The 13,329-nt window shown below is 42.4% G+C and overlaps 1 long non-coding RNA gene across 1 annotated transcript in view; it reads right to left on the bottom strand.

The window, feature by feature from the left end:
- The window catches only part of LOC142300632 (uncharacterized), a 32,256-nt gene extending 19,922 nt beyond the window's left edge, over nt 1-12,334 (bottom strand). Inside the window, exon 1 of the long non-coding RNA XR_012752675.1 lies at nt 12,244-12,334. This is a non-coding gene — a long non-coding RNA (uncharacterized LOC142300632). The remainder of the gene's footprint in view (nt 1-12,243) is intronic.
- Between the last annotated feature and the right edge of the window lie 995 nt (nt 12,335-13,329).

Below are 13,329 nucleotides of genomic sequence, written 5' to 3'. Positions count from 1 at the left end.
ATAGCAGACAGAATGCCACCTCTGTAGAATATTTAGCTGATGCAGACACCTTGGAAGTGTGACATGCATCATGGTCAGGGGAGACGCTAACCCCATATACTATATGGAGTCATTTCAAACAGAGTGATCTATTTCAAGTGTTCATTTCTGTTAATGTTGATGATTATGGCTTACAGACAATAAAAACTCTAAAGCCATTATCTCAGAAAATTATGATAATATATAAGACCAACTGAAAAAATGATCTTAAACTCAAACATGTTGGCCTACTGAAAAGTCTGTACAGTAAATGCACTCAATACTTGGTCAGGGCTCCTTTTGCATGAATTACTGCATCAATGTGGTTTGGCATGGAGGCGATCAGCCTGTGGCACTGCTGAGGTGTTATGGAAGCCCAGGTTGCTTTGATAGCAGCCTTCAGCTCATCTTCATTGTTGAGTCTGGTGTCTCTCATCTTCCTCTTGACATTACCCCATAGGTTCTCTATGGGGGTTTAGGTCTGGTGAGTTTGCTGGCCAGTCAAGTAAAGTGATATTGTGCTTATTAAACCAGCTATTGGTACTTTTGGCAGTGTGGACAGGTCCAAGTCCTGCTGGAAAAAGCAATTTCCATCTCCAAAAAGATTGTCGGCAGAGGGAAGCATGAAGTGCTCTAAAATTCCCTGGTAGATGGCTGTGCTGTCTTTAGTCTTGATAAAACAGAGACTTCTATAGGAAATCGGGGATCATCGCTGTGCTTGTCACCATTCAATCCAAAGAGTTATTATTCCAAATCATTTATTTCAGAACATTAACAAAGTCTACGCGGTTCAGGGGTTTCTGCCCCCTTCCTCAGGACAATGTAAGAATAGTGACACAGAAGAAGATTATTCTTACATTATTCTTACGTTGTCCTGAGGAAGGGGGCAGAGACCCCTGAAACACGTAGACTTTGTTAAAGTTCCGAAATAAATGACTTGGAATAATAACTCTTTGGATTCAATGGTGACAAGCGCAGCGATGATCCCCGATTTCCTATAGAAGTCTCTGTTTCCATTTAACAGGTCCGCAGCTGTCTCCAACAGCATTTATGCTTCAATAGGTGTTGTGACTACTCACATCATCTATAGGTGAGTGCACGCTATTAATCCTTTCACTGTTTTTATCAGTTAAGATCCTATGCACCTATTCTTTCCTCCAGAGTCCCTGAATACCTAGTCTTGATAAAACACAGTGGACCTATACCAGCAGATGACATCCCTCCATAAACCATCACCGATTGTGAAACCACACTAGACCTCAAGCAGCTTGGATTGTGTACCTCTCCACACTTCCTCCAGACTCTGGGACTTTGATTTCCAAATGAAATGCAAAATTTACTTTCATCTGAAAACAATGCCTTGACCACTGAGCAACAGTCTAGATCTTTTTCTCCTTGGCCCAGATATGATGCTTCTGGTGTTGTCTATTGGTCATGAGTTGCTTGACACAAGGAATGTGACAGTTGTAGCCCATGTCCTGGATACGTCTGTGTGTGGTAGCTCTTGAAGCACTGACTCTAGCAGCAGTGCCGTCATTGCTCAGTGGTCCAAGGTGTTCTTTTCAGATGAAAGTAAATATCGCATTTCATTTGGAAATCAACCTCCTAGAATCTGGAGGAAGAGTGGGGAGGCACACAATCCAAGCTGCTTGAGGTCTAGTGTGAAGTTTCCACAATCAGTGATGGTTTGTGGAGCCATGTCACTGTGGTTGATTGGCCAGAAAACTCACCTGAGCTAAACCCTATAGAGAATCTAAAATATCAGCCAGCAGCTGTCCGAAATTTGACGCATCCATTAGATGTGACAGTCCTGGCACTTTATGCAGCTCTTCCCTATTGCCTGGTGTGGTGGCAATCATGGTAATAAGCAGTTAATGGAAGCCCATAGCTGCCACTAAGTCCTGGATTAGTCATGGCAGGCATCTATGAGAATCCCCCTCATCACTAATCTGTAGGTAAAAGTAAATAAACACAAACACCCAAAAAATCCTTTATTTGAAATAAAAGACAAAAAAATCACCCTCTTTCACCACTTTATTAACCCCACCATCAACCCCTCCAAGTGAGCATCGCGATCACTCAGGTGAGTCCTCCACCTGTGGCTCACTTCAGTCACAGACTATAGGACAGATGGACTACTGCTGTGAACCGCAAATCACCAGAGTGACGTCACTGCTTATCGTGTGGCTGACTTCCCTTGCTGTGTGGAGGATGGCTATCTCTCTCTCACCCTACCCCCGTGAGTATGTCCCTCAGAATGAACACGGGCCGTGACACACGCCGTACTGCGGGCCCCGCAGCTATGGCGTCAGGGGTTCACCTGAGTTCAATCTGATTGCGCAACTCTGTCTGTACTCACAGTGGGCAGTAATGATCTATGACACTCGCCGTAAGAGGACAGAGATGTAGCAGAGCTGAATTGCTGTGGGACCTTGTGTGGATTACTTCGGACCTGCAGGGGTGTTTGGGGGTTGATAAAGTGGTAAAAGAGGATGATTTTTGAATTTTTTGGCCAAGCTAGCTATCTCTCTATTGAGCTATTCTGTTATTTCTATCTATTCTATCTGATCTTTCTTATTATCTATTCTATATGTCCTTTCTTTCTATCTATTTTTTTTTATCTATCCATCTATTCTAGCTATCTATCAATTATCCTATACTATCATATTTTGTTGTCCTTTAAAAAACGCATTAACAAAATCGCAGCAAAAACGCTCCATCATTACAAGCATTTTTTTTTACATTTCTAATCTCTCTGTGACAAGGTGTAGTTTTGGTTGCAGTTTGGGTGCAGTTAAAAATGCAGCGTGCGCATATGGCCTTAATGGAATCATTGTCAGCACATTGGTACATAATATTAAGCAACATAGGGACTTTTAGGTATTTTTCTCATGTTAAGAGAAATGACTTACTTCCAAAGCTTTCTTTCCTGAATTTTATCAAGTCTAGACTTTTTGTTAAAAAAGGGTTTCTCCATCTATCCTTCATACAGTTCTACTATGCTTTCATATCTGATTTCATTGTGAAGTTGGAATGGAGTTTTTTTCAGAAAGAGTTTTAGACTGACTCTAGTTATTTTCTTGACATTTTCTCAGCAGGGTGCTGAGTTTCAGTTTGTGCAATGATCTTATCTGGCACAGAAAAATTCTCAACACTTTACAGATTGTATTGATATGCTTTGTTATGAAATGAAGAAAAGTAAAAGTTTGCAAAGAAGTTTTATTTTTCAGCATATAAGTGATGTTTCCTACCTTTCAGTGTAAAGCTTTTATTTCAAAAGGAAGCCAGTTTGCTTTTCAAAGGTTGAATGAAAGTAACACTGATGTTTTCCACAAAATATGCTCATTTGTTTACATAGTTAACTGCGTGGGTGCAAGTGAATTTCTGCATAAAAAAAAATACAGATACAGTGCCTTGCGAAAGTATTCGGCCCCCTAGATTTTTTCAACCTTTTCTCACATTTCAGGCTTCAAACATAAAGATAAAAATTTTAATTTTATGCTGAAGAATCAACAAGTGGGACATGATTGTGAAGTCGAACAAAATGTATTGCTTATTTTAAACTTTTTTAAAAAATAAATAACTGACAGGAGGGATTACTCTGGTTAAAGATGTAATTACCCAACAGGGTTGCAGACCATTGATGTCCTTACTTGATGACCGGCCAAGGGAACCAAGTCATTGGTTTCAATACTTACAATTACGTAGCTTCATAGACTCTCTGGCTCTGAGATCTGAGATACATAGGGATCTGACTCCATTTGAAGGGCTATGTCTCCTTCAAGAAACAGCCCCCTACACAGTCCCCATAAACTACAGCATAACAGGGTCCAGGGAGACAGAAGGAGACCTACCCGAGTAAGTAAGGCAATGGCAATCAGAATTGAGCCAGACTTTTTCCAAAGCACAGTGGCATAAGTCATTTAACTTAACACACAAATCCACCATTTCATGTAGAATGCAAGAACTCAATTATAAAATCCTCTCACGGTGGTACAGGACACCCGCCAGACTACACAAAATGTTTCCAGAGGTTTAAGACACTTGCTGGAGGTGTCAGACCTCGGTGGGCACCATGTTACATGTTTGGTGGACTTGCCCGGGGATCCAGAAACTATGGGAAGATGTCTTTGCTCTCTATAATCATTTACATCATACGGGAGTGACACCCTCACCGGAAATAGCCCTCTTATCAATGTACACAGGGGCAATCTCCAAGGCGAAGAGAGAATTGATCTCGTATTTCATGATTTCAATGAGACAGATCATACCAAAGCATAGGAGGTCCACCTATACATTGAAAAGAGCAGACTGGGTTGAGGCCGTAGATGCTTTGCGACGTTTGGGGGAGATGAGACCTTTTGATGAAGGGAGAGACTCCTTGTGTTTCTCTACCTGGTATCTGTGGCTTCAATTCAGAGAGACACAACAATTCCAATCCTGGCTACTCATGGGCACGTTACCACAATGACTGTTCGAGAGGATGGGGTGGATAGCCCAATAAGAGGGTGGTGTGACGTGACGTCACAGAAGCTCCTCTCTTTTTTTCTTTTTCCCTTCTTTCCTTCCTCTTCCTCTTCTCTTTCTCTCTCCCCATCTTTCTCTCTCTCTTCCTTCTCTTTCCTTTCTCTCTTCTCTTCTTCTCTCTTATCTAATTAGTGTACATAGGTTTACGGGTTCATATATATAACAAGGTTTTACAGAAGGATGTTGCCTTTTATATTCTAAACAAAATAAAGATAAATGATTACTGCATATTTGGGTTAGGATGTCATATAGGATGTTATACAGATTTCCCTTCATGTAAGACTTGCGACAAATTTTACTGCAACATATGCTGTATAAGACTCAGGGGTACTTTGCACACTACGCGGTCAAATCGAAAGTGACGCACATCCGGCGTCGTTGTCGACATCGGAGTATGTGAATCATTTTTAATATGATTAACGAGCGCAAAAGTGTCGAAATTGTATCATCGGTGTAGTGTCGAGCATTTCCATAATGTCGCTGTAGCGACAGGTACGATGTTTTTCCTCGTTCCTGTGGCAGCACACATCGCTGTGTATGAAGCCGCAGGAGTGAGGAACATCTCCTTACCTACGTCCCGGCCGCAATGAGGAAGAAAGGAGGTGGGCGGGATGTTTACGTCCCGCTCATCTCCGCCCCTCTGCTTCTATTGGCCGCCTGCCGTGTGACGTCGCTCTGACGCCGCACGACCAGCCCCCTTAGGAAGGAGGCGGGTCGCCGGCCAGAGCGACGTCGCAGGGCAGGTAAGTGCATGTGAATCTGCCGCAGCGATAATGTTCGCTACGGCAGCTATCACAAGAGATCGCATGTGAGACGGGGACGGGGACTATCGCGTTAGGCATCGCTACAATCGGCTTGCGATGTTGTAGTGTGCAAAGTACCCCTTAAATGCCCAGGTTATACTATAACCTTTTCATGCTCTGTAAAATTGGGCAACACGAAATACTTATATCCTTTCTTTGTTATATAAATTTATGAATCAATAAAGAAATATTAAACTAAAAAATAACTGAAAATTGGGGCGTGCAATATTATTTGGCCCCTTCAAGTTAATACTTTGTAGCGTCACCTTTTGCTGCGATTACAGGTGCAAGTCGCTTGGGGTATGTGTCTATCAGTTTTGCACATCAACAGACTGAAATTCTTGCCCATTCTTCCTTTGCAAACAGCTCGAGCTGAGTGAGGTTGGATGGAGAGCGGTTGTGAACAGCAGTTTTCAGCTCTTTGCACAGATTCTTGATGGGATTCAGGTCTGGACTTTGACTTGGCCATTCTAACACCTGAATATGTTTATTTGTGAGCCATTCCATTGTAGATTTTGCTTTGTGATTGGGATCATTGTCTTGTTGGAAGACAAGTCTCCGTCCCAGTCTCAGGTCTTTTGCAGACTCCAGCAGGTTTTCTTCAAGAATGGTCCTGTACTTGGCTCCATCCATCTTCCCATCAATTTTAACCATCTTCCCTGTCCCTGCTGAAGAAAAAGCAGGACCAAACCATGATGCTGCCACCACCATGTTTGACAGGGGGGATGGTGTGTTCAGGGTGATGAGCTGTGTTGCTTTTACGCAAAACATATTATTTGGCATTGTAAGCAAAAAGTTTGATTTTGTTTTATCTGTCCAAAGCACCTTCTTCCACATGTTTGGTGTGTCTTCCAGGTGGCTTGTGGTGAACTTTAAATGACACTTTTTATGGATATCTTTGAGAAATGGCTTTCTTCTTGCCACCCTTCCATAAAGGCCGGATTTGTGCAGTGTACAACTGATTGTTGTCCTATGGACAGACTCTCCCATCTACCGCCATAGATTTCTGCAGTTCACCTAGAGTGATCATGGGTCTCTTGGCTGAATCTCTGATCAGTCTTCTCCTTGTTTAAGATGAAAGTTTTGATGTACGGCCGGGTCTTGGTAGATTTGCAGTGGTATGATACTCCTTCCATTTCAATGTGATCGCTTGCACAGTGCTTCTTGGGATGCTTAAAGTTTTGGAAATCTTTTTGTAACCAAATCCGGCTTTAAACTTCTCCATAACAGTATCACAGACCTGTCTGTTATGTTCCTTGGTCTTCATGATGCTCTATGTGCTTTAAAGAGAACACTGAGACTATCACAGAGCAGGTGCATTTATACGGAGACTTGATTACACACAGATGGATTATATTTATCATCATCAGTCATTTAGGACAACATTGGATCATTCAGAAATCCTCAATGAACTTCTGGAGTGAGTTTGCTGCACTGAAAGTAAAGGGGGCGAATAATATTGCACGCCCCAATTTTCAGCTATTTATTTTTTAAAAAAGTTTATAATAAGCAATAAATTTCGTTCAACTTCACAATTGTGTCCCACTTGTTGTTGATTCTTCAGCATAAAATTTAAATTTTTATCTTTATGTTTGAAGCCTGAAATGTGAGAAAAGGCTGAAAAAAATCAAGGGGGCCAAATACTTTTGCAAGGCACTGTAATTGAATAATTGTGTGTAAATTTACACTCATGCACCTTATGCTGCAAGGCATTCAGTAGGGATGACGGGGTCTGGGGAGATTTGAAATTGCCAAATCGGGCAAATTTTAGTGGTAAATGTGATTCACAGAGAAATTTGTGATGCTAAGTAATAGTTCCTTATTAAGCTCTGGGTTGAAGTACCCAGAGTATAATACACATAAGATGGCAAAAATAATAATATTCATATGTTCAGCCGCTCATGATGGTCACTGCCCACCTCACTTCTTCTTTCTGCAGTCATAAAATGCATCTCCTGCCTCCTCACTAAAGGCCAGGATATCTGGGCTTGACCTGGCCTCAAACATCCCTGTGTTTCCTGCTAACAAGTAGTCACATCAAGATTTTACACCAAACATTGTGACTTTTTGACACTTAGATATGTCCAAAGCCTGGTGACAAGCAGAAGTCCAAGCCTAAAATGAAAAGGATAAAGATGTGGTGTATAATTAGAGAAATGAAAAGGCACTGAGTGCCTAATGTTGAGCAATGAGCAAAGGTCGTAGCTGGACATACGAACAATGAGGCTTTTTTTTTATCCTTTAGATGGCCTCCTATTGTTCCTGAAAGTGGTGGCCAGATGGTCAATATTTTGCTGCATTCACACAAAGCAAATTCCCCCCAAAAAATCTTATTCTGGAGAATACAGATTTTTTTAACTATTTGAGAAATCAAATTTGACTTGAGTAAATTTGCTTATTGCTGTGGTGTCTAGCTATAGAAGGTCACAGTCTTTGGCTGCACAAACTACTCCCTGACCTATTATTTCTGCATGGTTTTCCTCCCTTTCTCTTTAGGACCTTGCAGAGTTCCTCAGTCTTTGAACTGTTTTTCATCAGTGCTACCCTTGTGTCTTTATATATCACCACTTCCTATTACTCAGTGCTGGTGATAGTTCATATATCTTTTACTAGTCTTCAGTGCAAGCAGTCGGCTTGCATACATCAGGTGAATCTTGTTGCAGTTCCTCTCCCTGAGTCAGCTGGAGATAAGTTGTTTGTAGTTTTCCATTGTTTGTTATCTCTGTGTGTACTTTAGTGTGTTGATGAAAAGCTCATCCCATCCACTCCCTACCTAGGGCTCAGTCAGCCTAGAGACAGTTATCCAGCTTGGCGAATAGTTGCAGACCCTATCTAGGGAAGTGAGGGAACCCAAGGCCCAGAGGTAAGCTTTATCACTGGTCACCATCTCTCCCTTCTCTAGACACAGGGTTTTCCTTTCCTTTCACCGTTCGCTTGGTACTTACTTACCCATACGTAGAGTGACAGCAACACAATCAAGAAATTTGGCCCATGGCTCTGTAGCTAATCTCCCTGGATGTGGATGGCAAAGAAAGATTGAAAGGTTGCATCACAGGATAGTCCGGATGGTGGATTAGCAGCCCCAATGAAATTCCCAAAAAAATTCAAACTGTCCTGCATCAGTGTCAGCGTGAACTATCTGTTGATATTTGAAAGAAATGAAATGCTATGGCAGGAAAGTATTATGAATCTGAAGATCCCCAAAGGATTTTGAGCCGCAATATAGTGCCCAGTGTCAGAAAGCTGGGTTTGTGTCTTAGATCATGGGTTTTACACCAGGACAATGACCCCAAACATGCTTCAAGAAGTACCCAGAAATGGATGGAAACAAAGTGGGCAGCAATGAGATCAGATCGAAATCCCATTGAACACCTGTGAAAAGATCCTAAAATTGCGCTTGGGAGAAGGTATCTTTCAAATATGAGACCTGGAGCAGTTTGTAAAAGAAGAATGTTCCAAAAATCCAGTTGAGAAGTGTAAGAAGCTTGTTGATGGTTATACAAAGTGATTGATTACAATTATTTATTCCAAAGATAGTGTAACCAAATATTAAGTTTAAGGTGCCAACAATTTTTTTTCCGGAATTTTGTGTAAAATTTTGTCCAGCTTGCCTTTTTTTCTCTGTTTTTTTTTTGGGTTGCTCCAATACACACAAAGGAAATAAACATGAGTACAGCAAAACATCTAATTGAAATAACTTTCTAAGACTGTGGAGGAAAGACAGGCGCATAGGGTCTTAACCGATAAAAACAATTGTGAAAATTACAAGGTGCACTCACCTATAGATGTTGTGAAAGTCACAACACCTAATGACACACAATCGCTGGTGGAGACAGCTGCGGACCCGCAATAGTGGAAATGGATCTTTACAGGAAACCAGGCATCACCACCACCTATAAAGATCCATTTGCAATAATTTTCTGGGAGAAGTCATTTTCTGGAACAATTTCAAGGGTGCCAACACTTTTGGCAATGACAGCATAATATATACACACATAATAATACACAAAACTAACTTCTTTTTTTGATCTGTCACTTTTCATTTGGCAGGTTCATCTATATTCTGTTCTCCCTCTGATCTCAGGACAGGCATAGAGAGTGTCAGGAATATCAACCGCAGATCTCATGAAGAGGATGGGGACACAGCACAGACATGACTGAAGGCTGTTTCCTGTCCTGTCTGCACACTGGTATGCTGTGAGCATTTTCTCTAACCCCCTTTGCACGATTCTGACCCAAAAATAGCAGGAAGGTAAAAGTAGCCTTCTGGGACTACAGCAGATGCACAGCATAAACTGTAAGTAAAGCTTCATATCCTCTGTTCACTTCATGGAGGTGCTGCATAAGTAGGGGGTCCCCTTTGTTTATAGGTGCACTGGACAAGCGCCTTGTTTGCCCCTTCCTTCCTTCCTTCCTGATGCTGGGCTTCAATAATGTATGCAAATACAGTTTTCTAAAGATTCTGCTCACATAGAAGTGTGGCCGGCCTATCTAAACAGACTAAGGGGCACTTTGCACACTACGACATCGCAGCTGCGATGTCGGTGGGGTCAAATCGAAAGTGACGCACATCCGGCATCGCAATCGATATCGTAGTGTGTAAATCCTTTTTGATACAATTAAGAAGCGCAAAAACGTCCAAATCGTATCGTCGGTGTAGCGTCGGTCATTTCCATAATTTCGGAAGGACCGATGTTATGATGTTGTTCCTCGTTCCTGCGGCAGCACACATCGCTGTGTGTGAAGCCGCAGGAACGATGAACATCACCTTAGCTGCGTCCTGCGGCTCACACCGGCTATGCGGAAGGACGGAGGTGGGCGGGATGTTTACATCCCACTCAGCTCCGCCCCTCCGCTTCTATTGGCCGCCTGCCGTGTGACGTCGCTATGACGCCGCACGACCCGCCCCTTAATAAGGAGGAGGTTCGCCGGCCAGAGCGATGTTGCAGGGCAAGTGAGTGCATGTGAAGCTGCCGTAGCGATAATGTTTGCTATGGCAGCTATTACCATGATATCGCAGCTGCGATGGGGGCGGGGACTATCGCGCTCGGCATTGCAAGCATCAGCTTGCGATGTCGTAGTGTGCAAAGTGCCCCTAATACCTTGTAGCCAATCAGTGTTTGTATACCGCACAAACTCAGCCTATGGAAATATAGATTACTTGAATGGTCCTGTTGTAGGAAACAGCGGTTGTAAATTATATAAATACATGTGTTACAAAAAGTTAAGGCTTTAGAGCCATGTATGTTTCCTGTAAAATATTTGTCTTTGACTCATGCTACTGATAGACATTAATATTTATACTCCTTTAAGAGTACTTGCCCGAAGAGTAAAACATTTAATGAAAAATCAAAAAGCAGTTTCTCTATATTCTTCTTTTTCCCACTCTTAGGTCCATGCACAGTTATATTATCATTATAACTACTTTTAGCTTGACTCTTGGCTTTTTTAATTGTATTTTAGAAAAACCGTCACAGCGAAGCTTCATTTTCTCTACCAGAGAATAAAGTACGGTGCTTGTTTCAGTAATGAGAAGAAGACTAATGGTCACTGACAAAAGTAAACTCGCTTTCCATTAATATCCGCAGCATCATAGTAATTAACACTGTTAGCAATATTTTTAAATTGTATGTGAAGTTTTACCACATAGTCGAGTTGAATGCCTCTACTAAATCTCTCCCAGCTGCATGCCTATATCCATGAAAAGTGTAGCTATCACTCTGACCTATCTAAGGCTTAAATGACTTCCAAAATTAATTTACATCCAGAACACTGTTCTAATATTTTGTATTAATAGCTATAAAATGAAAATAATGAACCCTTTTTTTATGCCACACTTATATTAAAGGGAATCTGTCACTAGCTTTTGCCACCTAATCTGAGAGCAGCATAACATTGGGGCAAAGATCCTGAATCCAGCTGTGTGTCACTTACTGGTCTGCTTAGTGTAGTTTTGATAAAATCTCTGATTAATCAGCAGTAAATCATCATTAGAGGACTACTTGGCGGGCTGCAGGTAGTCCAGCATATTCATGAGCTCTGTATAACTGCTAGATCTGCAGCAGAGAAAACATTGATTTTATCAAAATGACAGCAAACAGCTCACTAAGTGACACATCGCTGGAATCAGGGACTCTGTCTCTACATTATGCTGCTCTCTGGCGAAGAAGGAAAAACCTGGTGACAGATTCCCTTTAATAATAAGACACCACAAAATAAAGGGTTAATCCACTTCTGGAGAAGCACTAATTAATGGCTACAGTTTGCAGCATAAAATAAAGAATACTGTTTACTTACCTCATGGATCTGTACTATTCTGCCAATCTCAGACCTTTGCCCCTTCTAGTCACTTGACATAAACAGTATCACATGACTGATGAAGCCATTCAGCGACTACTGATCAGCTTCAAAACATAGCTAAGAGCAGCATGCCTGACACCCATGGGTGCCTTTCACCAGATATGTCAAATGTGTTTTGGCCTGTAAATTTAAACGCCAAACCATTATAAAACCACCTGTGTGCTGATATCTCGGTATTGTGTTTTTTCCTGAAGAAAAAGGTCGATAGCTTTGAAGTGCGTAGCATTGAGACACTTTTTTCCAGTTAAACCCTTCACCCAGGCCCAGATTTAGGGGGGGCCAAGGGGCACGGGCCCTGGGCCACCCACCAAGCGGGGGCCTCCCACCAATATAGGCATAAATATCTCAAAACATGCAATACACACATCTCTTTGCTGTGAACCGTTTCTAATGATAAGGAACATTTAACAAAAGAGAAACTATTGAAAGTATAGGGACCTGGCTACGGTCCTACATCTCAGTGGCTGGCACAGAGTCATGGCACCTGGGTCAGCATCCACTGACCTTGCTAGCCAGACATCCTTAGTACCTGTACCTAATGCTTAGCTTATGGCATGTGGCAGCCTTCTCCGATCCCAACAGAAGCTTCTATAGGCCAGTGATGGTGAACCTAAGGCATGCGTACCAGACAGGTCACGCTGAGCTCTTTCTGTCAGCACATGCACTGTCACCTCATTCAGCCACTTTGAACTGCCAGTGTGATCACACCGGCAGTTAAAAGTTGTGTTGGAGAAGAGGAGACATTTCTCCTCACTCTGACACTCCTCCTCTCCTAGGCCGCAGGCCTGTTGCCTAGGAGACGTCGGGAGCGTTTGTAAGCAGCGGCGGCGTGATGACGACTGGTGGCAGCGCGGGAACTGAGGACCCAACTCAGCGGCGCGCAGCGGTGGAGTAGGTGCTGGAAGGTGAGGTTTTTTTGTTTTGTTCTTTTTTTTGTTTTTTTTTTTTTAAACTGTGTGCGGCAGCGGCTGTGTCAAGGTGGGGGGAAACATGGCAGCATGGGGGATACATGGCAGTATGGGGGAAAACATGGAAGGATGGGGAAAAACATGACAGCATGGGGGAAAACATGGAAGGATGGGGGAAAACATGGAAGGATGGAGGAAACATGGAAGGATGGGGGAAACATGGAAGGATGGGGGAAAACTGGAAGGATTGGGAAAACATGCAAGGATGAGGAAAACATGCAAGGATGGGGGAAAACTTGGCAGGATGGGGGAAAACATGGCAGGATGGGGAAAAACATGGCAGGATGGGGAAAAACATGGCAGGATGGGGGAAAACATGGCAGGATGGGGGAAAACATGGCAGGATGGGGGTACATTTTCCATGATGGGGGTACATTTACCAGGATGGGGTAACATGCCAGGATGGAGTACATTTACAAGGAAGGGGGACATTTACCAGGATGGGGTACATTTGGCTATCATGAGCATTGAGTCAGACATACTGCGTGAATTGGACTTTAGTGACATCATTAGTGATTTTGCAGCACGAAAATCAAGGAAAGTGCCTGGATTGTAAAAAAATGAATGATTTTACCTGAATTACTCTGCATAAATGATTTTTGTATATAAACTTGCGTTCGTTTCATTTTGTGGTACATATTGCAACACCTTGA

The sequence above is a fragment of the Anomaloglossus baeobatrachus genome, chromosome 1, assembly GCF_048569485.1.
Source record: "Anomaloglossus baeobatrachus isolate aAnoBae1 chromosome 1, aAnoBae1.hap1, whole genome shotgun sequence".
Lineage (NCBI taxonomy): Eukaryota > Metazoa > Chordata > Amphibia > Anura > Aromobatidae > Anomaloglossus > Anomaloglossus baeobatrachus.
The sequence above is the reverse complement of the archived record's forward strand: the minus strand, read 5'-3'. Positions and strand labels throughout refer to the sequence as shown.